The sequence below is a fragment of the Diabrotica virgifera genome, chromosome 10, assembly GCF_917563875.1.
Source record: "Diabrotica virgifera virgifera chromosome 10, PGI_DIABVI_V3a".
Taxonomy (NCBI): Eukaryota; Metazoa; Arthropoda; class Insecta; order Coleoptera; family Chrysomelidae; genus Diabrotica; species Diabrotica virgifera.
Genome location: NC_065452.1, coordinates 38,350,156 through 38,375,645, shown reverse-complemented (window position 1 = coordinate 38,375,645; position 25,490 = coordinate 38,350,156). Strand labels below are relative to the sequence as shown.

Here is a 25,490-nt window from a genome sequence, read left to right as displayed (position 1 = left end):
ACAAAAACAAATAAGTATTAGCTTGAAAACAAAACACTTATTTATTCTGCCATAAGATACAACAATATCAGTTTCCATAAAATACAAAAATTATTAATAAAAGAAAAATATATTAGATTGGTTAGTGAGAAGGATGTGCTTGCATTTTATTTACTATAGTATGCCTATTCGTGGCCGAGTTTTAGTAAGTGCACAGCATAAGTCATTAGCAACATCAAGTTCATTCCGATACTTTGTTTTTTTTTGCCACAAGTGTTGAAAATCGCACAAATAGTTACTTGAAAAAGGCAAATATAAATGAAGAGCTTCACGTGATACACTAAGATACACTTTGAAATATTTTAACCAAAATGAAGGTTTGTCCATTATAATTATTAATTATAACAAAGTATTTGGCAGACGAATCATGCAAAAAATCATTTGGATTTATTTGCAAAGCATCTTCTTGAAGTGATTCAGGCAGGGAGTCTATGTTGACATGGAATGGATCAGTTGACATTCTGTAAATAAAATTGTCACAAGTGTTTGGGAAGTATTTCTGGAACTCTTCAATTAAGCTCTCCAAATGGTTTGATATTTGGATTTTCAAACTTGATCCTTCACAAATGTCCTTGAAGCGTGTTTCTTCTGAGATTGGCTCTACTTTAGAGAAATTTGAATAATTTCAGGAGTTTGCTGATATTTTACGCCTCCAAAGTTGAGTAACTAAGCCTTCATCACAATGAGTAACTACTATATTTGAGTCTCCACCCTGCAGTTTTAGGTTGAGGCTGTTCAACGAGTCAAAGATATCTGACAAATAAGCCATTACCCAATTACTTGGGTACAATGTTTTTTGAAAGCCATGTTTAGCTCATATTGCTTTTGATGTTCCAAGGTAATTACTTCATCTCAAAGGTCAAATAATCTTGCCAACATGTTTACTTTTGAGAGCCATCGTACTTCTGTATGAAGTAGCAGTGTTTTGTGATCACTTTCTAAATCTTCACAAAGAGTTTTAAACAGTCGAGTATTCAACGCACTGTTTTTTATGTACTTCACTACTTTAATACACAACTTTAAGACAGCCATAAGTTCATTTGGAAGGGTTTTTGCTGCCAAAGCTTGTCGATGTATAAAACAATGTATCCCAATCACATCAGCATTTTTCTCTATTACTAATTGCAAATAGCCTGAACGAAAACCAAGCATTGAAGGTGCTCCATCTGTACATAAACTGATCAGTTTTTGCCAAGAGAGTTCATGTTTGTCAAAAAACTCTCACACTGCTTTCATATCTAACATTAATAGCTTTTGTCGTGGTCTCCAGTCTCCAACTCTGAAGAAAAGAGTAGCTCGTCTTTCATTCTTTCGTTTTGAATATACCAAACATAAACAATTAACTGATAACGTTGTGCTATGTCAGTACTCTCGTCTAGCTGAATATCAAAAAATGGCGATTATTTTACTGCATAAACTACCTGGTTTTGTATGTCTTTGGTCATATCATCAATGCGGCGTTTCACAGTGTTGTCAAAAAGAGGTATTTGAGATACTTTTGCTTACTCTGCGTTACCAGACACAATTTAACAAGCGGATAACTAAATTTAATTTAATGTTCAACTTGTCTCGCGCCCCCCCTGATATGTCCTCACGCCCCCCAGGGGGGGGGCGCGCCCCACAGTTTGGGAACCCCTGCTGTAGATAGATACAGTTAAAAATTATTATTTAAACTGATGACGAAACGACACACACAAAAGTTCTGTATGCTTCAACTTTAAATGTTTTATTTGAATGCAAATGATAATACCGATTGAAATATTGGCCTAGCACTTAAGATATCTTATCAGGTGTGTCAATATTTATTTTTAAACATACCTCTGTACAGTTACACGAAAAATATAGCAACAAGAAACATCCGCTGCTTTCGAGAACTAAAAATTTGTAGCTGAGATTTCCTGTGTATCAGCTTTTATAAATTATATCAGCACTACAAGCCTTACTTACAGCTGATACTGCTGGTAGGAAATTATCTATTATCACGCCTTTCGTGTACAAAGGTTTCTTGTTTTTTATATTCCATTTTTATAGATCTTCTTCTGCACCCTTCATTAGTCTCTCCATGGTACATTTGAGTACCATGGTACCAAATTATGGTACCCTTATATCCCAAGTATTGAAGTAGATGTAATTTGGGAATGTTCTGTTAAATATTAGGTATCAGCTGATGTTTAAAACTTCAAATGTCGTTCAAACGAATTGGTATTAAATACACAATAAGATTTGTAGGTACTCTACTATAGGATCGTTGGAAAAACAAAGCTTTTAGCTTATTTAAGAAGTTATGACCGAAAAAATAAGATGGACTTAAAAGTACCATTATCAGGTACTTTAGATGATATAGAAGAGTATGATATATGGGATCTAAAAGTAAATAAAAAGAAAACCGGATACTTGTGCATTGGAGAAGAAAAAGATCGAAAAGCCCACGAAAAAATCCAAAAATCATTTGAAGAGTATGATATATGGGCTCTAAAAGTAAATAGCCAAACCCGCTTATTAGAATACCGGTTATAGGAATATCCCGCTTTAAGGAATAGAAGTGTGAGGTTCCGAAGCGTTTCTAGTGGTCACCAATGATCGTTTATTAGAATATCCCGGTTATAGGAATACTTTTGCTTGGCACGAAGGCTATTCCAATAAGCGGGTTCGACTGTAAAAAGAAAATCGAATATTCGTACTTCGTACATTGAAGGAGAACAAAAAGATCTCATATTAGACTCTCACAATTTTTCGCACCATGGAACATTAGACAAAGCCATAAGAGAAAGAAATACGTCAGGTAGAAAAGCCATCACAATATTTGGGACCAATCTATCAAGAAAGAAAATAAAAAGATGATATATTATTATGAGACTATAGTGAAAAGTATCACTCTATACAGGGTGATTGATTAGTGTGAGGAAGCTCAGTAGATTTGTTATATAGTAAAAATTACAAAAAAAAGTTATTGACAAAAATTGTAGGCAGCCTTAAACTCCACATTTTAAAATTAGTTACAATTTTACAGGGTGTTCCATAAGATGGTGGCAGACCAAACTTATGTTTTTTTTATGTAAAGTTTTATTATGTTATACCGCGTATTTAAAAAGTTATACCCAATATTACCTGAAAATCGTATCAAGTTTAACTCCCTGTATAATTAAAAATGAGTATAGGAACATTGATCTATTGCAACCATAGGTTTTTAATAATTGTTAAAAATTATAAAACATATTCGTTTTCATAATATTCGTTAAATCAAATACAGGGTAAGTCAAAATGCAAGTACATTATTTTCTTGGTAATTTTAAATAGAACACCCTGTATTTTATATCACTATCGAAAAGTACTAATATCGTACTTCAAATTTTATAAAGTACTCCCTATACCTAAAGTTATCAGTTTTCTAGATATTTTTATTTTTCCATCAAAGTATTAATTTGGTAGATATTTTAACGTTTACCAATATTGTGAGTTGGCCATGATTGATTTGTCGGAAACTGACAGTTTGACATTATTGTTTATTAATTCAGTAACGAAATAACGACACAGAAAAGAAAACAATTTATTTCAAATAAAATTTATAAAAAATAACCGACGGAAAATTAAAAAAAAAATAACAACACAAAAAAATAAAAAACAAGAGTAATTTTAACTTATCTTACTTAAGTAAGGTGTTCAAAATGACCTCCCAAAACATCTATGCATACTTGAAAGCGGTCATTGAAAGAGTTGCTTACATTACTAAGCATTTGTAAAGAAATATTTTGAAATGCAATTCGGATTCTATTTTTCATATCATCCCTTGTTGTTGGAGGTATTTTATATACTTCGTTCTTAACGTAACCCCAAAAAAATGAGTCCATTTTACTGAACTCTGGTGACCTTGGGGGCCACCTTACCGGTCCATCCCTTCTGATCCATCTTTCACCAAACTGATCATTAAGTTCACCACGTACTAATTCGTTGTGGTGCGCAGGAGCACCGTCATGTAGAAACCACATTTGTTCACGTATATTAAGTGGAACCTCTTCTAATAATATCGGTAACTGATTTACCATAAAATCTAAATAAATCTCACCATTTAAGTTACCTTCAAAAAAATATGGTCCTACTACATGGTTACCGACGATACCTCCCCACACATTTAGAGACCATCTTGTTTGACTATGTGTTACTATGTGGTATGGATTACTTGTTGAATAGTAGTAAAAGTTATGCCTATTAACAGAACCGTTTCGATGGAATGTAGCTTCATCACCAAATAGGACATAATCAAAAAAATCTCTCTGCTCATTAATTTTTCCTAAGGCCCATTCACAAAATACTATTCGTTTCTGAAAATCATCATTATTTAATTCTTGGTGCTTTTGAATATGATAAGGGTGCATCTTTTTTTTAGATAGAATGTCTTGAACAGGGTAGTAACTAAGTTCTTGTTCATTGGAAATACTCCTTATACTTGTGTGTGGGTTTTCTGTAACACTCATTTCGTTTTCCTCTGTCACACTAGTTTTTGTTCGTTCATGTTTTTCATAATTCACTGAACCAGTGCGGTTAAATCGATCTTTCAATTTTTCAAATGTATCTTGTCTAGGTTGCCGCCTATCTGGAAACCGTTCTTGATAAATTCTAGCTGATAGTAATGAATTTTTATTGCATTCCCCCAAAATCCAGATCATATCTACCATTCCATCAGTAGTAAAATTCATTATTGCTAATTTAAATTGAATTAATTACTGAATTACTAAATAATAATTGTTGCTAATTTACGGTGTACCGTTCTTGATAAATTCTAGCTGATAGTAATGAATTTTTATTGCATTCCCCCAAAATCCAGATCATATCTACCATTCCATCAGTAGTAAAATTCATTATTGCTAATTTAAATTGAATTAATTACTGAATTACTAAATAATAATTGTTGCTAATTTACGGTGTACACCAATACTGAATTAATAAACAATAATGTCAAACTGTCAGTTTCTGACAAATCAAGCATGGCCAACTCACAATAATTATTGGTAAACGTTAAAATATCTACCAAATTAATACTTTGATGGAAAAATAAAAATATCTAGAAAACTGATAACTTTAGGTATAGGGAGTACTTCATAAAATTTGAAGTACGATAGTAGTACTTTTTGATAGAGATCTAAAATACAGGGTGTTCTATTTAAAATTACCAAGAAAATAATGTACTTGCATTTTGACTTACCCTGTATTTGATTTAACCAATATTATGAAAACGAATATGTTTTACAATTTTTAACAATTATTAAAAAACTATCGTTGCAATAGATCAATGTTCTTATGCTCTTTTTTAGTTATACAGGGAGTTAAACTTGATACGATTTTCAGGTAATATTGGTTATAACTTTTTAAATACCCGGTATAACATATTAAAACTTTACATTGTTGTGATGTGGAAGTGAAGCAGATTTTAAGTTTAAAATAAAATGCAGGGTGTTCTATTTAAAAAAACATAAGTTTGGTCTGCCTCTGCCACCATCTTATGGAACACCCTGTAAGATTGTAGCTAATTTTAAAATGTGGAGTTTAAAGCTGCCTACAATTTTTGTCAATAACTTTTTTTTGTAATTTTTACTATAACAGATATACTGAGCTTCCTCACACTAATCAATCACCCTGTATAGCTGTGAGGTATTGCCGTTGAGAGAAATAACACTGGCAACGCTGAGAGCAACGGAAATGGATTTTTGGAGAATAGCAGCAGGAAGATCTAGAAGAGAAAGGAGTACCAACGAACACATTAGAGGAATAATGGAAATCAACCGAACAGTCACGGATAACTTATCAAAGGAACATATATAACAAATATCAAAGGAAATACTAAATGTCAACCAGAAGGAAAAAGGAATAGCCACAAAGCTGAGAGAAAGAATCATGGAAGAGAACCTATGGAACAACCGGACGTAAAACGGCGGAGAACATTATAGACAGACATGTAGTAGTAGTATTGTATCAGAATACTGTTAAATGAAAAAAGAATTGTTAATGTCCTGTGAAGACGTAAAGGATAAATCCAGAACACTCGATGCTACTATAAAAGACAGAAACATACAGGGTAGAAAAGCTATATCCATGATGACCAAACAATATTTAAAGCGAACAGCTCATATACAATACCATACTTAAAAGTAGAATCACATATGGCGGTGAAGTTTGACCACTTAAACAAAGATCAGAGGAAATGATGCTAGTAACTGAGATGGACTTCTGGAGAAGAGCAGCAGGCAAATCAAGAAGAGATCGGATACCAAATGAGAGAATACGAGAAATGATGGAGTCACACATACAATAACACTGGTAAACACACAGTTTGCTGCCGGAAATTTTTTTACTGTTTCCAGGTAATTTGGGTCTGCTGAATCCAAAAATGCCACCAGATTTGTTCCATCAGATCGTTTTCACAAAATACGACAACAGATCACATTTCTAACAGATATGGTAATATCACCTACATATGTAGTGCTGCTACTCATGAAATAAACCAAATATGAATAAAAAGTAAGATATTAATTGTACAATAATGTACTTACAAAAATCATCACACATATCTGCCAAAAAAACTTAACTTTTCATCTAACCTAACCGGCAGCGTCGCAACAAAAATGTGTTATTCGGCGTCACCTAAAAACTTCCTTTTATATGATTTTCTTGCAAAGGCTTTAAAAGGACGGTCTCTTTGAAGAAAGGCAAAAGATCTTTTATCTCTATTACGGTAGTATGTAATTTTGGTGTCTGAGTGACGAACATTCTTTTCTTTTAGTCTGGAGGTAAGCAACTCGGAAGAATCCTTTGGAAGGTTCAAATTTCTGATAAGATCGCTTAGCTCTTCCTGAGTAAAGCGCTCAGGACGTGTTGAATCCCCTTCAAAATCACTGTCGTCTTCCTCAAATCTATTAGTCTGCAGTTCCTCAAATAACGTTTCGGCATTATCCTCTGGTAACATAGGTAGACTGCTAAATATTGGAATGGGTATCTGCTCAAGCTGATGTGGAATTGGTCTTATTGCTAAATCCAGGTTAGGATATGTTCACGTATGTCGATTGTTACGATTAATTCCCTTTATATTTACAAGACAGAAATAGCAATCGTCAAAATGATTTTTTGGTTCCCTCCATACCATTGGAAAACCAAGGTTAAACATTTTCGATGTCCTTTCGTCCACTGTCGCAAGTTTTCAATACAAGTTTTGCACACTAAATGTGGAGCTCAGGATTTATCTTGATCTCCTAAATGAACACCAAAATAGCCTTTTGTTCATTTGCCCATTTGTCTTAGAATTTGTTAAGTTTTTTTATAAACATATTGCAATTATAGTGGTGGAATATACAGAAATGTAAGAATATTTAAGTATTTGATAAGTATGTTATATCTCGAAAACTAGAGCTGATACAAAGAGAAGGTTTGTATTTTTGGAATCAGCATAGATGAATTAACTAAAATTAGTTGATTTTTTTTCGGCAGCAAGACAATTTTTTTTGTTGGGCTGTGTAATTAATTACATAAAAATAAATCAACTCATATGGTACGGCCATGTACAGAGAATCCCAGATGACAGGATCTTTATACAGATTTTGACGTGGACACCACAAGGGAGAAGGAAAAGAGGAAGACCGAGAAGAAGCTGGAGGGAGGGAATTGAAAAAAAAACTATAGGAAAGAGAAATCCCTCCAGTTCTACGGCTAAACAGAGAAAAATGACGGCTAGGACACGGAAGACGTCGGAGAACGCTGTAAACCGATAGTATAGTCCAGTGTTTTTCAATCTTTTTGATTTCGCGACCCCTTTACAGGTCGAAATATTCTGGCGCCCCAGAAGGATTTGTGCGCTTTGAAACAGATGACAGTATCACGCAAGAAATCTTATTTTATAAAGCACTTCCTACAGACACTACTGGCCAGTGTTTGCAAGATAGGTTTTTAGAAAGCACTTTAAATAATAAAGTGCAATATTGATTGTATGGAGGTAATAAAAATTGTGGATTCTTTCAAAGGTAAAGCTTTGCAAACCCGTCTATTCAGAATCGCTTGTGAAGATATGGGCTCGCTTCACCAAATTCTCCTTTATCACACAAGGTCATGTGGCTATCCAGAGGAAAGGTATTGACAAAAAAGTTCTGGAACTGAGAACTGAATTATTAATGTTCTTACAAGATGCAAAATCTAAATATGCCTATCGTTTTTCTGACCCTATTGACTCTTTAAATTAGAATTTTTGGTAGATCTGTTTAGTGACCTTCAATTTGAACAAGAACCTTTAAGGAAGAGAAGAGAATATTTCAACAGCTAAAGATAAAGTAAAAGCATTTCACGCAAACATTCGTTTGTGGTCAACCTCACTGCCAAACAAAATGTTTTTGAGTATTTTCCATGTGTTCAGAAGATTGTTGAAGATAATGCAACAGACCAAAGTTTTGCAGTATCGGCTCACATTCCTTGCATGACACAGAGCTTACATAATTTACAAGAGCAACTTTTGACATACTTTCCAGACTTGCAGTCTGAAGCTGACAATGGGTGTAGATGGATTTTAAACCATTTTTTGGACAAATCAATAGATCTGGCTGATAAAATGAATGAATATCCTCTAGATTTAGGTGCTGATGGCATGCTTAAAATGGAATTTTATTCGCAAGTTCCGACGTATTTTGGATGAAAAGAAAACACCAATATCCAGAGCTGGCAATACGCCAGTCAATGGGAGCAAGAATAGGATATTACCTCCGAATTCTATCCTACTGCATGGATTTTAATGGAATTTTGGGAATAGCCTCTAATTATCTCCTAATTCAAAGTCTACCCTGTGCCGATGCGTTCTTTTATCTTGGGGGTGGTTCCCGCCCCTTCTCAGGCGTGGAAAATTTTTTGGTTAAAATTACCACGGAATTCACTAGAGAACCTAATTCTAAGCAAAAACGGTTCTATAATTTTTTTTAACTCAATACTTTTTGAGTTATTCGAGGTTGAAAATTGGCCATTTTCATTGAAACATAATACCCTTTCGAACGGTTTTTGCGTTCTAACTAAAAAAACTGCGTAAAAACTATGCGTCTAACTAAAAAAACTATATTAAACATTTAATATAGTTTAATATAGTTAAACGCTGGGGTTTGTTTTGGTTGGATCAGGGAGAGCAGCATATGTGCCTCCTGATGAGAGACTAATGATGTTTCGAAACCGGTAGAGGTGCTTGCTGCACTCTCTGATTGGACTGGAATATGGTTCGGCTGTATTTTCGTTTTGCAACGAAATTGAAAATGGTTATTCATTTTTGATTTTTGATTTACATTTACTCTGATTGGAGTATGAAGGGAACCATTCTCGTTGGAACTTTACCGCGCTGAGCAGATGGGACGTGAATTGTAAATTGTAGAATTCCTTCATCTTCCTTAGTCTCAGCATCCGTATGGCTTGTAAATTGTAGAAGCCTCGGAGGTGTAACCAGAGAAGTTCCCATTGTTTTCATTCTGGTGGGATGTAGAATAGCATTATGCTGTTTTATATGCCATTAGAGTGAAAACTTAGTCTTTTTGCTAGCAGTTGCCGCTAGGGCATCTATGCCATTTCGTTCGTTGCAATCCTGGACTGCACGCTGGGGTTTGTTTTGGTTGGATCAGGGAGAGCAGCATATGTGCCTCCTGATGAGAGACTAATAAGTTTCGAAACCGGTAGAGGTGCTTGCTGCACTCTCTGATTGGACTGGAATATGGTTCGGCTGTATTTTCGTTTTGCAACGAAATTGAAAATGGTTATTCATTTTTGATTTTTGATTTACATTTACTCTGATTGGAGTATGAAGGGAACCATTCTCGTTGGAACTTTACCGCGCTGAGCAGATGGGACGTGAATTGTCAATAGTCCAGGGCGCATCTGTTTTGAGATGGACGTTGAGAGGTGACTCAATTTTTTTTCCAGAAATTGCTTGAAAATAACTGAAATAATAATATTTGAGTTATCCTCCCACTCAAAATGGTCCGGAACATTGCTTAAATAATCAAAATGTCAAAATATGAAGGAAAAATTCGATTTTTTTATTGGTTTTTTGATTATAACTTTAAAACTATTCATTTGTAAGAAAAGTTGTACTGACATAAAAGTTGCGTAATTAAATTTCCTACAATATAGAATTGGTTAAAAATTTAAAAAATAGTCACCCTTTTTGCAAAATAGTAATAATTGCGAAAAAAATCATACAAAAACAAGTACAGTAGAACGTCGATAATCCGGACGTCAAAAATCCGGACCGTCAATAATCCGGATTTGTATCTAGGAAAAATATCTGATTCTTTTAAAATAAATTAAGAACTTCGCTGCGAAAAACGAACCTCTACCGCAGTTCAAAATATTTTACACATTTTTTAAAAGCCCAAATAGTGTCTGATGTTTTTACTGTACACATGGTGCTATTATAAATTAATTACAATACAGTGTTTAAAGATAAAAAAATGTTTTGATTAATTTCACCTCTATGCACTTTACTGTACAAGAGAAAACATAAAATTTTAAAACGTTTGTTGTACTTTAATGTGTATACTGGCCTTTTTTGAGGTAATTTCGATAATCCGGATAATTTGATAATCCGGATGGGGTCCGGTCCCAATTAATCCGGATTATTGACGTTCTACTGTATTCGCATTTTACGTTTTTCAACCATTTATTCTAGACTTACGACCTTCATGTTATAACCAGAAAAACTTTATGATATACACTTCTCAACAATTGAAGTGGATATTATGAAAATGTGTATTTTATTTTTTGTTCATAAGGTCAAATAGAAAAATGGAGTGATATAAATAAAGATTTATTTTTACTTCGTATTTTCGTACAGATAAACCGAAAGGAAGAAATTTTTTAAGAAAAAGAAAATAAAAAATAAACAAAAATTGTAAAATTAACAACCTAAAATTTCTATTCCTGCTCAATTTCTAATATCCCGAAAAGAAAAATTAATAGTGTGTCGGTCCACCTCTGTGTCGCCTTAGCGCTCTAACTCTGTTTGGAAAACCTCTTATTAAATTATTGATGAACTGCTGCGGTATACGTTCCCAAATCGCGCGTAATGTATTGGCCAACTGATCTAAGGTTTGGGGCGGCTGAAGGAGCCTGTTTTGTTACCTAGACATTTCGGCCCAAACATGTTCAATGCAATTCATATCAGGTGAACACGGTGGCCACTCCATTCTTGTAATGCCATGAGCTTCTATACACTCGTTGACAATTCTCAAACGGTGAGGGCGAATATTATCATCAATCAGAACAAATTATTCGCCTATTGCACCAAAAATGGAACAACTATTGGTACTATGACTCTGTCTCGATATCGTGTAGCAGTCATTGTCTCATTAATTAAGACGACTAAGTCCGTGCGACCGTCAAAACATATGCCTCCCCACACACAAACGGATCCACCTCCAAAAAGAGTGGTTGGGACTCTCAGATTTTCATTGTAACGCTGTTTTCTTTCCCTCCACACATATTCGGCCATCATTCGTATACAAATGAAATCTGGACTCGTCAGTAAAGAGACAATTCCTCCAACTTTCGAAATTCCACTGATAGTGTTCCATCGCCCAGCGATATCTGCATACACACTGCTCCCTACTTAGTCGCGGATGGGTAGCGCGCAGTCTAGCCCTTAAATTGGATGCATGTAACCGTCTTCTGACAGTTTGACTGGAAATCGCTCGTCCAGTAGCATGCCTGAAGATACTGTTAATTCTGGAAGCCGTGAATGTTGGGTATATTCTTGCCATCAGAACTACAAAACGGTCTTGCCGACGAGTTGTAGATCGTTCTCTTCCTCCTCCATGCCGGCATGTTGCAGATCCAGTTGCTACATACCGATTCCATGCACGACTTATCACACTTTGCGACACATTTAGCCTCATAGCAACCTCTTGTTGAGTTATGCCTTGTTGGATCCAACGAACTAATTGCTCGAGATGCACTAGTTCTAAACGTCTTTGCGGCATAATGTTTTTGTGATAAATAGATTTCTTGACTTATTGACAACTGGTAAAGCCAATACAAGCACTTTTATACGAATGATATATTCATGTTTGGAACAACATTTCTCTCTTTGTACGAGATAAGGGCCGATAAGAATAGGGAGAAAAAAACCACATGCAAAAAATATTGGCAATAAAGATAGCATATAGAGTATAGTACAGGCAATTATTTTAAAAATAGTTTTATATGTTAATTTTAGGAATTTTAAAATTATCCACTTCAATTGTTGAGTAGTGTAGTAAAACAACACTGTAAATTTCATTAAGATCGGTTTAATAGATTTTGCAAAATAAATTTTGCAATCCAGCTTTCGCAAAAAAAATTCATTTTTTTTAAATGTTGCAGGACTGAAAATAAAGCAGATACCAAGTTGAATTTTTTTTTGCTTATAGAAGTGTACTGTTCCTTTCATTTGCAATTTGCAAAATTAAAATCGATTAATTACCACGGCGGCGTCAGGAAATTTTTTAAATGAACATTAATTTTTGGTGCTACACCCCTGACAGCGGTGTTCGATTCACACAAGTTGATTTCCACCAAAATTTCTTCCAATCTTTATCTAATATATTATTTTCTTACTCTATATTTTGTTGTATTTTAATATTTTAATTCCACAAAAATCAAACTAATTTTATTATTGTTTGTGAAATATTGTTTAAACAATTGCATGTTTAAAAATAATAAACATTTATTCTCTAAGTTAAAATATTTGAACAAAGAAAGTTTTTGCTAAAAAAAGTGTTATTTCAAAGATAGAGTACCTATGTGATTTTATTTTGCAATAAACAAATTTATTTATTTATATCGAAATGTAATAAAAATTAAAATGTATCAATCATTATCAAAGGTCATTGGAATGCCCAATCAGAGCAAACTATCCGCTGTCCTGCGCGTAGCACCAATAATTAATGTTTATTTAAAAAAATTCCTAACGCCGTATTAGTTAATCGATTTTAGTTTTTTAAATTGCAAATAAAAGGTACAGTACACTTCTATAAGCAAAAAAAATTTCAACTTGCTATCTGCTTTATTTTCAGTCCTGTAACATTTTGAAAAAATGAATTTTCTTTGCGAAAGCTGGATTGCAAAATTTATTTTGCCAAATTTATTGAACCGATCTTAATGAAATTTACAGTATTGTTTTACTGTATCATAAAGTTTTTGTGGATGAAATATGAAGGTCCTCAGTGTAGCATAAATGGTTTAAAAACGTAAAATGGAAATACTTGTTTTTGTATGGTTTTTTCGCAATTATTGCTATTTTGCAACAAGGGTGACTATTTTTTAAATTTTTAACCAATTCTATACTGTAGGAAATTTAATTACGCAACTTTTATGTCAGTTGAACTTTTCTCGAAAATGAATACTTTTAAAGTTATAATCAAAAAACGAAGAAAAAAATCGAATTTTTCCTTCATTTTTTGACATTTTGATTATTTAAACAATGTTCCGGACCTTTTTGAGAGGGAGGATAACTCAAATATTATTATTTGAGTTATTTTCAAGCATATTCTGCAAAAAAATTTGAGTCACCTCTCAACGTCCAAATGTACTAATATTTTTACAGATGCGCCCTGGTCTAAAATTGTAGAATTGCCTCATCTTCCTTAGTCTCAGCATCCGTATGGCTTACAAATTGTAGAAGCCTCGTAGGTGTAACCAGAGAAGGTTCCCATTGTTTTCATTCTGGTGGGATGTAGAATAGTATTATGTTGTTTTATATGCCATTAGAGTGAAAACTTAGTCTTTTTTTATATTAGACATTTTTGTAGGTTATAAAAAAAACAAAGACACGCTTGCCTTCATAAATTTTCTAGTTATAATACAAAAGGAGATATGGTAAGTGAAATGAGTTTGTTTTTTGGTACATTCTTAAATTGGTGTATTAAGCTTGAAATAACAGAGAAACGGTAGATTTTAGGTGTATAATGTTACCAATACCTTTTGTAGTGCTTGAAAAGACCTTTAAAATGAGCTATATTAAAGATCCATTACATTAAAACTAAGACAGATATGCTGCAAACAAAATTGATAACTAATGTATTTTAAGAAAAAATGAGAAGTAATTTTAACCCCCATCCACAAAAATGTAAATATATCGTTTTCCTTCTACAATACCTTTCATTATAGTGTTTTTTATATGTTCAAAAAGTTGGACGGGTTTAAAATGAATGGTTTTTGAAAAAAAAAAGATCAAATTATAGAGCGCATTTTTTAATTTTCTTAAAAATCTTCCTTTTTCACCATGTAACTTGAAAATGATAACGAGATACAGTAATAAAAAATAAAAAGGAAATTTTTATCTGAAAAAGCCTACATTTTTGTGTGGCATCTTTTTTTCGTATCTCATTTTTGAGTTACGTGGAGAAAAAGGAAGATTTTTAAGAAAATTCAAAAATGCGCTCTATAATTTGATCTTATTTTTTTCAAAAACCATTCATTTTAAACCAGTCCTACTTTTTGAGCATAGAAATAACACTATAATAAAAAGTATTGTAGAAGGAAAATGATGTATTTAAATTCTGATGGATGAAGGGTTAAATATACTTTATATACAATATATGCATTTCTTTATAAAATAGATTATAGTCATCAACTTTTTTGCAGATTATCTTGCTTAGTTTAAATGTAATCGACATTTAGTATTGCTTATTTTAAAGGTATTTTCAAGCACTACAAAAATTATTAGTTTCATTATACACTTAAAATCGACCGTTTCTCTGTTATTTCAAGTAAAATACACCTTTTCGAGCATGCAGCAAAAAAACAAACTCTTCTTACCTACCATATCCCTCTTTGTATTTTAACTAGATGATTTATAAAGGAACGAATCTCTTTGTTTTTTATAACCTACAGAAATATTTTGTACAGATTTTTTGTTAGATGCACAGTTTTTAAGGTATTCGCAAAAATCCGTCCGAAAAGGTGCCATTTTTCAATGAAAATGGCCCATTTTCAATCACAAACAATTCAAAAAGTATTGAGTTTTCAAAAAACAATTATAGAAAAGTTTTTGCTTAAAATTAGGTTTTTTAGCCTCTTCCGTGGCTATTTTAACCAAAACATTTTTCACCCCCGAGAAGGGGTGGGAACCACCCCCAAGATAAAAGCGCACATCGGCATAGGGTAAACTTTGTTTCTTGAGCTATTCCCTACTTACTGTGAAAATATCAAGAAAATCCATGTAGTAGGATGGAATTCTGAGCCAAATACCCTCATTGACTGCCATACAAGGAAAGCTCTTAAATTATTAATACAATTCGCCACTTCATACTTGTATGAACTGACATTTTCTTCAATGGTAGACATTAAAACTAAAAAGAGAAATAGACTGCAATTTGAAAATAATTTGATTATTAACGTTTCAAAAATAGCACCACAACTTGTTAAACTTTTAAAAAATAGACAAGCACATCCTTCCACTAAAATTGTGTTTTTTTTGTGTAAAAACCTCAACTTTTTCTTTCAATCGGCGCCTCCCCGAGTAAGGCATCGCGACCCCCTTAGGGGTCGCGACCCACAGATTAAAAAACACTAGTATAGTCCATCTTTATGACCAAGATTATAACTTATGTATAAAATTATAGTTAAACTTATGCTATTTTACTCTCTCCGTCATAAAAATGGACTATAGTAGTACTAGTAATAAATCCAGAAGTCTCTGAAGAAACTTTTATAATATAATTATCTATCTTCTTGAGAATAATACGGTTTATGCTGATAAACAATTTAAAAAAAAACATATTTTGCTAATTAGGTTCATATTCGTATACTGTGACATAAAAACTGACATGTCAGGCGATTTATACCTATCACAGTTCGCATATTTAACAAAAATTTAAATAATTTAGATAAAGTTACATTGATAAACCTGCCGTGTATTACAAATTTGACCAGATTTTGAAACGTCACTTTCTATGCTTAAAATCATCAACTAGTGATTCAATTTATAAAATTATGAATATTTATAAGATTACCTCAATTTGCAAATACGTGGGCGATTTCGATTTTTTTGAACAAAGGAAAAAATATGACTTCGCTCGTAGACTTTGACAGTTATATTGAAAACACTATCTATGGGTTACGGTTTTTGACTAAATTCAAGGTTGAGCTCTACAATATGAGTTATTGGTCAAAAAACAGGTTTTTGATAATATTATGTTGATTTCTGCAGAACTATTCAGATAAGGAGCCGAAATAATATACATATAACAATATATTAACATAGAAAATGTATGTATTGGTAATAAATATTTGCGAGCAAGAAAAAAGGCCAAAAGAATGGTCAGAAGCCTCTCCGGTGAGTATATAATAACGGAGGAAGACGAAGCCATAGAGGAAGAGGAATATCTAAAGTATTGTTTGACCAATTTTGTCTTAAAGACTTAAATATTCAGAAAGAAAATCACAGACATGGTGAGAGTAATATGATGTAGACTGTAGAGTGTACCGGATACAATAAAATGATTTCAAAATAAGATAAGACAATATTTAAACTAAATTAAATATTATTTCTCGTTAGTTTTATAATTATTTTTATGCATTTACTACATTAAGGAATCCCAATAGCATCTAATCTAACCTCATTAATCTACTTAGTTATGATAAAAATTGTGAGAGCTGTGGTATTCTGACCACATCTTTTTTGCAAACGTTAAAAACAAAAGATAATCGGCCTATATTTTGATAATTTAAATAAATTAGAAATTATGAAACAAATGAAAGTTAGGATAAAATAATCTATTTTCCCAAACCTATGTAAGGCCCAGACTCTTGGATTTTGCCCTGTTGGCTTATAAAATAGAAACATTGAAGAATGCAGTCAGTGGTTTTTAGAAGAATAGGTAAAGTGAATTGTATACCCAGAACAAAATCATTTCCTGTATCTGAGATACTCCATTCTTGGACATATGTCAAAGTCTTTTCTTCTCTTCGTCCTCCACTTTTTCCTGTTTTCTTCATTGTTCAAGAACTAGTTCTTTACTTCATTGTTGGTTCTCTCTTTTATCTGTTAAATTTTTCTGTTTTGTTTCCTCTGTATTTATTCTAATGTGGACTTAGCTTGTCTAATTACCTTTCTCCATCAAGTTTCTTTTTGGGGGCAAGCCATACCAGTATCAATTCCTGGAACCGACATATCCTGTTCTTGGTCCTCTTTAATGTTTCTATTTCACTATTTCATCTTCGTCTATTTTCATCATTACTCTGTAATACCGATCCTAAGTCATTAAAACTAATAGTTTTCACAAATATGTACTATGCACATAATAAGTACTAAGATTTGGTACAGAACAACAACTGCTATGCTCAATTAAACAGGGAAAAACGATATCTGGGGCACGTAATTAAAAAGGAAAGATACCAATTTCTGCAAACCTTAATTAAAGGAAAGATTGAAGGAAGAAGTAAAGTGGGCAGGAAGAAAATGTCTTGCATCGACTGTTCTTGTTACGTCATCAGCATACATCAAGCACTAGAGAATGTTACCCTGTTACCTGGCTCAACACTAATTAGAATACAAAAGGACTGAGGCAATCCTCCGTTCACAAGAAATTTATGAGTATCTCCCACATCTGCCATATCACTACTTGTTACTCCCTCATACATTTCTTTCACAATCTCGAGGGCCCAGAACAGGGTTTCACAAGACTAGGCTTTTATATTTTTCCACAGGATTTTTTATTTTTTTTTAAGTTCATAGTTCATAAAGTTCGTTCAGATTGTTTGATAGCAAAATTACGATACCTCGAAATTTCAGGTTATGAGCACCTTTTCCAGTAGGTTAAGTTTTTGTATGATACAGAAGAAGTGCGGCAAAAGTAAAGAACCGTAAGTTGACCAGTAATTAAGGTAGTTTGGTCACAAAGTAAAGATGACAAACGATATAATAGCAAAATTAGAATAGGGCACGTAATTTTTAAGAACCGAAATACAAACCAGTAACCAGTAACCGGCAAATCCTAAATACAAAGCAGACTTAAAATAGTCACCTAAAGATAAAATAGATGTTAATAACAATGAAAATAATAAAGGATGCGAAAAATCTATCATCCTACCTTAATAATAGAAGAGGAATATTAAGTATATAGATAAGTAAGAGTACTAGATGACGTAATAAAAAAATGCAAACACAAATGGAGGATATTGGAAGTTGAGAATGATACAAATAACACAACTATGCTACGCAGACGACCAGGTGATCATTGGGGGGCCAGAAAAACAATTATTATAAGAAAATATAAACATACTGTATGAAGAGCTAAAAATCAGAAACATGAAAATAAACAAAGAAAAATCAAAAACAATGATAATTGGAAGACAAAAAGAAAAATACAAAATAGAAGTAGATGGCAAGCAACTTAAACAGGTAGACAGATATAAGTACATATTTGGGGGTAATCATAAGCCGGGATAGAAAATTATAATATGAGATAAATGAAAGAATTGCAAAGACTGGTAAGCTGTACAACAGTGGCGCACCCGGGGGGGGGGTTAAAACCCCTCCCAGGGCATATAAAGGATAGTAGGAAAATGTAACTTGTCTTTAACAAACTATACAAAAAAATTTCTGTACCCAAGCCAACCCCCCCCAGAGGAAAATTCTAGGTGCGCCACTGCTGTACAATAATATCAAGAGTAACTTTTTAAATAAGAAAGAAATACCTAAGAGTATAAAAACGGAAATAGTTAAAAAAGTTGTGAAACCCACTCTAACATAATATATGCCTGTGAATCTTGGGCATTAACAAAAAGACACAAGAATAGACTAAAAAGCACAGAAATGAGATTTTTGAGAACAATATAGGGAAAAACAAGGAAAGATAAAATTAGAAATCAAACCTTTAGAGAAAATCTGAAAATACACCCAGTTACAACAATAATCGAACAAGGACAACTTAGATGGCTTGGACATGTACTGAGAAGAGGAGAAGAAAAAATAGTAAGACAGATATATGAATAAGCGAAAGATATGGGAAGAAAGAAGAGAGGAAGACCAAAGAAAGACGTGGACAGAAGAAGTGAGGGAAGCGGCCGACAAAAGAGGAATAAAATGGGAGGAAACAAAAGCATTTTTCATGGATAGAAGGAAATGTGGAAGAAAACGACGGAGAACCCAACTCCGCAATAAATCAAACCGAAAGGTAGAAGAGTTATGGATTAAGTAAGTAAGATTGTGATAAGTGAAAGTGAAGATGGGAAGCAATATAATAGCACAAATAGAGTAGGGCACGTAATTTAAGAACCAAAAGGCAAACCAGTAACCGGCAAACCTTAAAAACAAAGGAGATTCAATAGCCATCTAAAGAAAAAAAATAGATATTCCCTAATTTACGTCTATCATCCTACCTCAATAATAGAAGAGGAAGATTAAAAGTATCATTCGGTATGATGTAAAAATTCTTAATAAATAGTTCAGGGACTGTATGATAAAATTTATATTTAATTTTTAATGATCTATTATTAAAATATAAACAAGATTAAGTCTAATCTAGTTTTTAAATGTGTGAACAAATTTTTTGTTTTTAAAATACAGAGTTTTTGTTTTGAAATTTTTAAAAATTGAACGCATGTTATTTTGCGCACTTTTTAGGAAATACTTTCTGTATTTCCGAATTAACCTTTGGAATAATCGAAAATCACAAAGACGAATAAAACCAGCCTATGACGAAGTTGTGTGTGAAATTCAAAGACCAATGTCCAAATATCGATAACCACTCTATCAGCGATCATTTCAATAAACAATACTATTTTCTAGTACTATCAGAAGCACGTCCTTCTTATCGCATTCGACACATATACCTGACCTTTCAGTCACGAATACAAAAAATAATAACATTATTTACTTACTATTTTGTCGCAAAATGTCGATTAATAATTCACAAGGGCAACTTTTCCAAAAAAAACAGACTTATCACTTCACAGCACTGTATTACCTGTCACAAAGTTTTAAAATACGAAAAGCACTTTTTCGAAAAGATTGTTCTTCAATCAAGTTACACTTCACCCCAATTGATCGAATTCCATTTTTGAAATGACATTTCCTTCTGTAACCGGTAGGTACTACTCAGAGAGTATTTGACATTACTACTCCGCTTGAAGTTCAAAAGTGACTTGTGCGCGCTCACTACCGCCGTGGACAACAGCTAACGTGTACGGATGGGGGAACGACTATCTTACGCAACTTATATACTGAAGATAAGTTGGGTTTAGGTAGGGCTCGATCGATAGGGTGCCTTTACACACCCAACTCCCAACAGTAATATTAAAAAATATGTACATATATTTTTTTATATAAAAAAAAATTCGAAAACGATATACGGTGATTGATCGAATATTACTATGTAGGTATTATTACTACAACTACAGAAGGTGTATCGTATCTTCTTTAAAAAATATGCCGGGTAATAAAGCAATAATAATAATAATGGGCGTGGCCCCAACAAATGCCGGTTTTTTCCCTGGAAGCCGTCTGTACTAGAGATTTAAAATTTCCGGAAAAATTGGGTGCCGGAAAAAAACCTCTTTTTCCGGAAGAAAAAACAGGAAACATACGGAAAAATTTAAATTTGTTACAATATACTAAACAAATTCTGCATCCCGTATCAAAATCGATAAAATACCCCGCACAAACCTTATGGAAATTATGTCCCAGTGGATTTCGTTCATACTTTGGGAAAATACACTTTGAAGCATCCTGATAAAAAGTTCTTATGGGCACAACTCAATCGTATGAAGGATTTTCAAGATATAGAGGCACAAACTCGGAATATTATAAGATTTACTGGGTATTCCAATTCCCTAAGTTACTGGTTATCTGGCAACATGTAGAAGTTTGGATCAAGGAAAAGTACTAGTAGTATAGGATTTTTTCCTGGCTATCCAATGGCCACCTTTACTTTGATCTTGACCTTCAACGGACGTCATTTTCTAGAGTTTCGACGGTTTTCGGCATTAAATTGATATAAACAGATTACTCATGGGTTTTTGGGATCGCTAAACACGAATATGCCATCAGAATTGACCTCCGGAACACGTGGTGGCCAGGGCCACTGCAAGGTACGTCATCTTCTAGAGTTTCCATGGTTTTCGGCATTTAATTGATGCAAATGAATTACTGGAGGGTTTTTTGAGGTCGCTAAACACGAATATGGCACCAGTGTCGCTGTGCATTTGCTGATGACATTGTATTAGTTGCAAGAACTGAAAAGGCTCTCGCAGATAACATAAGAATCTGGGCCGAAGAACTAAAAAACTACAACTTAATAATAAATATGGAGAAAACTAAAGTAATGACAATAGCCAACAAAGAAGCAACTGTGAATATTGAAATCGAAGGGCAAAAAATCCAGCAAGTAGACCTCTTTAAGTATTTGGGAATAATGTTCAACAACAAAGGTACACAAGAAGATGAAATTGGAAATAGAATAAAATTGGCAACGAGAACTTATTATTCACTGTATACAAATTCCTAAACAAAAAAGAAATATCGAGAAAAACCAAAATGACAGTATATAAAACCGTATATATGCCAATTACAATATATGGGGCAGAAAACTGGGTACTTAATGACAGACAAAGAAAAAGATTACAAGCTACAGAAATGAGATACTTAAGAAAAGTGGTGGGAGAAAGAAGATTAGACAAAAGAAGAAACGAAGATATAAGACCTAAATTACAGGTAAAATCGCTCAACGAAAAAGTTGAAGAAAAGAAGTTAAAATGGGCTGAACACATGATAAGAATGAGTGGTGACAGACAAGTGAAAATGACATGGGAGGCCAAAGCAGTGGGTAAAAGCACGAGGGGCAGACCAAGGAAAAGCTGGAACACTAGTGTAAAGGAAATAATTAAGAAAAGAGGAACATCGTGGCAAGAAGCAAAAGTTTTAGCAGCAGATAGGAAGAAGTGGTCCGTTTGACCACGTTGTATCCAGACTGCTAACATTTTCTCGACTTGGTTAGCTCGCTCGAATGAACCTTGACTCTTGCTGTGCCTTGGTTTTCCATGAAATAATTTTGCCTCAGGCCAGTATGACATTACCTCATTTATAACTGCATTAACGAACTCTCGGCCATTATTGGAAGGTAAAATGCATGGTGCGCCAAAAGTCAAGAATATATATTATGTTAATAAATTGATAAGCAAGTTCAACCTATCTCAACCTCCATGACCGATAACAATGTGGGCTGCTTGAATTATGTCAAAAATGTCTTCAGCAGGTACCTATTAGGTTTGTTCTAACTCGATACAAACCCGTTCTTAAATCGTCACGCGCATGCGCAATAACGAATTATTATGCGCAGTAACACATTTTTCGTTACTGCGCATAGTCATAACCGTTCAAGAACAGTTTTTGTGATGGGTTGGAACAAACCTAATATTTGATGGGTTCAGTTCTAGAAGCCAACTTTTTTATTTCGCCAACTTCAACAATTCTAAATCGTTTTGGTGTTTTCTTGGCAGACAATCATTCCGCATCTTTTACTTCGGCCATTAATTTTATTATACCTACCTACATGCTTTTGGTCGCAACACGGTAGTGATTTTCTTTCTTCTCGCTCTGTTCCTTTTGTAAGATCTTTTCCAAAAAACGTTATTTCCTCTTATATCTCTGCTCTTAATCTGATCTTTGACATTATCACTCACGGTGAATAATACACAGTAGTGTAATATAACCAATAAAAACGATGCGGAAAAATCAACAGTTGTACACACTAGTTTGTTACCAACCAGCCGCCTTCGTAACTAACCCTATCCCGAACAAGCCAAATCGTATTATTTGTCTCTTCTCGCAACGATTTTAACTGGTATTCGCTAGTAATCAGACCCGGATGTGCCCAGATTAAGAATCTTGAGGCCCCTTAGTGAGGTTGTGAATGATCATAAAAAAAAATAGTGTATACAACTTGCATTTAATTATCATTATGAAGCTCGTACTCTATAAGAAACTCGCCGCATACGGCTCGTTTCGTATCCCTCATACTCGTTTCATAATGACCATCATTAAATGCTCGTTGCATAATATACTATTATGCAACCTATAAGTCTTGAAGCTGGGCTATAAAATATTTAAACTGCTCTAGTTCATCTTCAAGTTCAGATTCAATATCATCAGGATAGTTTTCCTGTAGTTTTGAAGCACACTTCTTTATTCAATCCATTTTGGAAAAACGCAAAAGACCAAATACTAAGTTCACTGACCCGTACACTGTCAAACAACTCAGCTCAGTTATTATCTTATCGAACATTCGTAGATACGTTTCAACCTTTAACTTTTGTCCATCCTGTAGAAAAATTTTATTGGAATTAACATCATCAAAATATAGTTTTCTTGCTCGCTTTTTGTTTACTCGAGTTGAAATATTCAGGCATTCTGCTCGCAGTAAGCAAAATTAAGTACATACCTATCTCTATGGTATTTTAAGAGCTCAAGTGAATTTAGAGGCTGAACTGCAGTTTGACGTTCACTCTGTAATGATTTACTGACAGCGTTCTAAAATTGTTGACCAAAACTAATTCATTATGAATGTTTCTTTTTTGACATTTCTTCAACAAACTAACAAACACTGAGCCTCATGACCTGTTTCAGCTTTCTAATTAGTGTCTTCAGTAAAAGTATGAAGAGTTGATTTGAAAGTGTTATAACCTTTAGACAAAGGTCTTGTTGCATGTATCCTTGCAGTCCATCTGTGCTGCTTGATATTTTAAGGACTAGATCGTGGCGAATGTGATCGCTTAGTGGAGTTTCATTTAAGCATTTGATCGTAACTTCCCAATGGTGGGTAGAGGCTGACAAAAAGTTGTACACGGACTGAACAAACCCAAAATATGATATTCCACTTGAAAGAGAATACGTTAGCCAATCTCTTTTAATTTTTGTTCCACTGATATGTTTTCGAAAAACCGTAGATTGTGTAAAAATGGTAACGCCTTTAAAATTTCTTTTTTATGCTGAAAAACTTCCTTCAAAGTTTTTACATTATGAGGACCTTTCCCAATCCAAAATTTCCGTACTTTTTCATTTATTGACATTATGTATTTATGTACATTCTTACATATTCAATTTATCTTTAACTTCAATTTCTGTCTTAGTTTTGGTTTCTGGTTCTTTAACTTCTTGAACTGGAATAGAAGTGTCGTTACATGTTTTTTCATCTTCTTTAGTTACGGAGGTTATGCTTCCCTCAGTAATTTCTATTTCATCACATGTATTTTCATTGGCTGCAGCTTCACTAGCTATGGATTTCTGTGTGAAACTGAGTTTAAATAAGTTTTGGTTCTGTTTTAGATCTCGCTTAAGGATCTTTTCTTTCTCCTGCTTTTTCTTGCGTTTTCTGCTCCACTATCGAATTTTTTTCTTATTTCCATCTGTAATACTGTTTCTTCTACCAAAGGGCATTTATTAGTGATTTATTCTCACAGCATAGACTTTCTATGTGAATCAAAGTAGGTATTGTAATGTAATTTTATACGTCACTTTTATGGTGTTGCGCGATATTTGAAATTTTCAACATAAGTATGATTTATAGTTCTTATTTAATTCTAATTATTATTTTTTCGCTTTGGGCCCTGCGAGGTCCCCTTTGGGGTCGAGGCCTCTAGGCAACTGCCTACTTTGCCTAATGGTTAATCCGGCACTGCTAGTAATTCCAGTAAAAACTAATTTGAACTAGTATAAACTATTCTAAATGAAATGTGTTCTGGATTTCTAGTTTTAACTAAATTTAGCAGTCAAATCTAGTTTTGACTAGTTAAAACTAGAATTGTCTAAGGCGCATAGTTAAAACTAGTTTTTCCTAGTAAATTCGGGTTTTAACTGAAATCGGGTTTTAATGGTAACATATACACCATCACCATATAATATTATGGTGGTCATAGTGCACTATAGTTCGTTGGCGAATTGTCGTAAAGTCAGACCTCTGTCTTTTGCGGCGTGCTATATTCACCAGTGTCAGTTATGTCTATCCAGTTCTTTATATTTCGCAGCCACGACATTTGTTTGCGACCTATATTCCTCACACAATAATAAAAGGCAGCAAACCTTTTGTAGGCAAAAGTACCCCGCACAAATCTTATGGAAATTAGGTCCCAGTGGATTTAGTTCATACTTTGGGAAAATACTCTTTGAAGCATTGTGATGAAAAGTTCTCATGGGCACAACTCGATCGTATGGAGGATTTTCAAGATGTAGAGGCACAAACTCGGAAAATTATAAGATCCTACTGGGTATTCCAATTCCCTGAGTTACTGGTTATCTGGCAACCTGTAGAAGTTTGGATCAAAGTACTAGTAGTCTAGGATTTTTCCTGGCTATCCAATGACGACCTTTACTTTCACTTTGACCTTCAACGGACGTCATCCTCTAGAGTTTCGAGGGTTTTCGGCATTAAATTGATATACACAGATTACTCATGGGTTTTTGGAATTGC

At 33.7% G+C, this 25,490-nt stretch overlaps 1 protein-coding gene across 1 annotated transcript in view; it reads right to left on the bottom strand.

Moving 5' to 3' along the window:
- The window catches only part of LOC114341727 (protein windpipe), a 105,858-nt gene extending 85,632 nt beyond the window's left edge, over nucleotides 1–20,226 (bottom strand). The window contains exon 1 of the mRNA XM_028292539.2: nucleotides 19,909–20,226. The gene's annotated coding sequence lies outside the window, so the exon portion shown is untranslated. The remainder of the gene's footprint in view (nucleotides 1–19,908) is intronic.
- Between the last annotated feature and the right edge of the window lie 5,264 nt (nucleotides 20,227–25,490).